The sequence below is a fragment of the Ixodes scapularis genome, unplaced genomic scaffold (genome assembly GCF_016920785.2).
Source record: "Ixodes scapularis isolate PalLabHiFi unplaced genomic scaffold, ASM1692078v2 ptg000997l_1__unscaffolded, whole genome shotgun sequence".
NCBI classification, from domain to species: domain Eukaryota; kingdom Metazoa; phylum Arthropoda; class Arachnida; order Ixodida; family Ixodidae; genus Ixodes; species Ixodes scapularis.
The window spans coordinates 589,961-593,390 of record NW_024610078.1 but is presented as its reverse complement, the minus strand read 5'-3'; positions in this window follow the sequence as shown (position 1 = coordinate 593,390).

Sequence of the window (3,430 nt, the reverse complement as noted above, 5' to 3'; positions counted from 1 at the left end):
GCGAAAGAGGCAGCCCCGAACGCGGATCGTCAGTGGCCGTGGTCGTTCAATATTTCGCTTTCACCGACACAACTGCCGCCGCCACGGTCACCGTGACCGAAAGAGACAGCGCCGAACGCGGATCGTCGGAGGCCGTGGTCGTTCAATATTTCGCTTTCACCGACACAACTGCCGCCGCCACGGTCACCGTGACCAAAAGAGACAGCGCCGAAAGCGGATCGTGTGAGGCCGTGCTCGTTCAAAAATTGGCTTTCACCGACACAACTGCCGCCGCCACGGTCACCGTGAGCGAAAAAGACAGCGCCGAACGCGGATCGTTGGAGGCCGTGGTCGTTCAATAATTGGCTTTCACCGACACAACTGCCGACGCCACGGTCACCGTGACCGAAAGAGTCAGCGCCGAAAGCGGATCGTCGGAGGCCGTGGTCGTTCAATAATTCGCTTTTACCGACACAAGTGCCGACGCCACGGTCACCGTGACCAAAAGAGACAGCGCCGAAAGCGGATCGTCGGAGGCCGTGGTCGTTCAATAATTTGCTTTCACCGACACAACTGCCGACGCCACGGTCACCGTGAGCGAAAGAGACAGCGCCGAAAGCGGATCGTGTGAGGCCGTGCTCGTTCAATAATTCGCTTTCACCGACACAACTGCCGCCGCCACGGTCACCGTGAGCGAAAGAGACAGCGCCGAACGCGGATCGTCGGAGGCCGTGGTCGTTCAATAATTCGCTTTCACCGACACAACTGCCGCCGCCAAGGTCACCGTGACCGAAAGAGACAGCGCCGAACGCGGATCGTCGGAGGCCGTGGTCGTTCAATATTCCGCTTTCACCGACACAACTGCCACCGCCACGGTCACCGTGACCGAAAGAGACAGCGCCGAAACCGGATCGTTGGAGGCCGTGGTCGTTCAATATTCGCTTTCACCGACACAACTGCCGCCGCCACGGTCACCGTGACCGAAAGAGACAGCGCCGAAAGCGGATCGTTGGAGGCCGTGGTTGATCAATAATTCGCTTTCACCGACACAACTGCCGCAGCCACGGTCACCGTGACCGAAAGAGACAGCGCCGAACGCGGATCGTCGGAGGCCGTGGTCGTTCAATAATTCGCTTTCACCGACACAACTGCCGCCGCCACGGTCACCGTGACCGAAAGAGACAGCGCCGAACGCGGATCGTCGGAGGCCGTGGTCGTTCAATAATTCGCTTTCACCGACACAACTGCCGCCGCCACGGTCACCGTGACCGAAAGAGACAGCGCCGAAAGCGGATGGTTGGAGGCCGTGGTCGATCAATAATTCGCTTTCACCGACACAACTGCCGCCGCCACGGTCACCGTGATTGAAAGAGGCAGCGCCGAACGCGGATTCTCGGAGGCCGTGGTCGTTCAATAATTCGCTTTCACCGACACAACTGCCGCCGCCACGGTCACCGTGACCGAAAGAGACAGCGCCGAACGCGGATCGTCGGAGGCCGTGGTCGTTCAATATTTCGCTTTCACCGACACAACTGCCGCCGCCACGGTCACCGTGACCGAAAGAGACAGCGCCGAACGCGGTTCGTCGGAGGCCGTGGTCGTTCAATATTTCGCTTTCACCGACACAACTGCCGCCGCCACGGTCACCGTGACCGAAAGAGACAGCGCCGAAAGCGGATCGTGTGAGGCCGTGCTCGTTCAAAAATTGGCTTTCACCGACACAACTGCCGCCGCCACGGTCACTGTGAGCGAAAGAGACAGCGCCGAAAGCGGATCGTCGGAGGCCGTTGTCGTTCAATAATTCGCTTTCACCGACACAACTGCCGACGCCACGGTCACCGTGACCGAAAGAGACAGCGCCGAAAGCGGATCGTCGGAGGCTGTGGTCGTTCAATATTCGCTTTCACCGACACAACTGTCGACGCCACGGTCACCGTGAGCGAAAGAGACAGTGCCGAACGCGGAGCGTCGGAGGCCGTGGTCGTTCAATATTTCGCTTTCACCGACACAACTGCCGACGCCATGGTCACCGTGAGCGAAAGAGACGGCGCCGAACGCGGATCGTCGGAGGCCGTGGTCGTCCAATAATTCGCTTCCACCGACAGAACTGCCGCCGCCACGGTCACCGTGACCGAAAGAGACAGCGCCGAACGCGGATAGTCGGAGGCCGTGGTCGTTCAATATTTCGCTTTCACCGACACAACTGCCGCCGCCAAGGTCACCGTGACCGAAAGAGACAGCGCCGAAAGCGGATCGTTGGAGGCCGTGGTCGTTCAATAATTCGCTTTCACCGACACAACTGCCGCCGCCACGGTCACCGTGACCGAAAGAGACAGCACCGAAAGCGGATCGTTGGAGGCCGTGGTCGATCAATAATTCGCTTTCACCGACACAACTGCCGCCGCCACGGTCACCGTGATTGAAAGAGGCAGCGCCGAACGCGGATCGTCGGAGGGCGTGGCCGTTCAATAATTCGCTTTCACCGACACAACTGCCGCCGCCACCGTCACCGTGACCGAAAGAGACAGCGCCGAACGCGGATCATCGGAGGCCGTGGTCGTTCAATAATTCGCTTTCACCGACACAACTGCCGCCGCCACGATCACCGTGACCGAAAGAGACAGCGCCGAACGCGGTTCGTCGGAGGCCGTGGTCATTCAATAATTCGCTTTCACCGTCACAACTGCCGCCGCCACGGTCACCGTGAGCGAAAGAGACAGCGCCGAACGCGGATCGTTGGAGGCCGTAGTCATTCAATAATTCGCTTTCACCGACACAAGTGCCGACGCCACGGTCACCGTGAGCGAAAGAGACAGCGCCGAACGCGGTTCGTCGGAGGCCGTGGTCATTCAATAATTCGCTTTCACCGTCACAACTGCCGCCGCCACGGTCACCGTGAGCGAAAGAGACAGCGCCGAACGCGGATCGTCGGAGGGCGTGGTCGTTCAATAATTCGCTTTCACCGACACAACTGCCGCCGCCACCGTCACCGTGACCGAAAGAGACAGCGCCGAACGCGGATCATCGGAGGCCGTGGTCGTTCAATATTTCGCTTTCACCGACACAACTGCCGCCGCCACGATCACCGTGACCGAAAGAGACAGCGCCGAACGCAGTTCGTCGGAGGCCGTGGTCATTCAATATTTCGCTTTCACCGTCACAAATGCCGCCGCCACGGTCACCGTGAGCGAAAGAGACAGCGCCGAACGCGGATCGTTGGAGGCCGTGGTCGTTCAATAATTCGCTTTCACCGACACAACTGCCGCCGCCACGGTCACCGTGAGCGAAAGAGACAGCGTCGAACGCGGATCGTCGGAGGCCGTGGTCGTTTAATAATTCGATTTCACCAACACAACTGCCGCCGCCACGGTCACCGTGACCGAAAGAGACAGCGTCCAAAGCGGATCGTGTGAGGCCGTGCTCGTTCAATATTTCGCTTTCACCGACACAA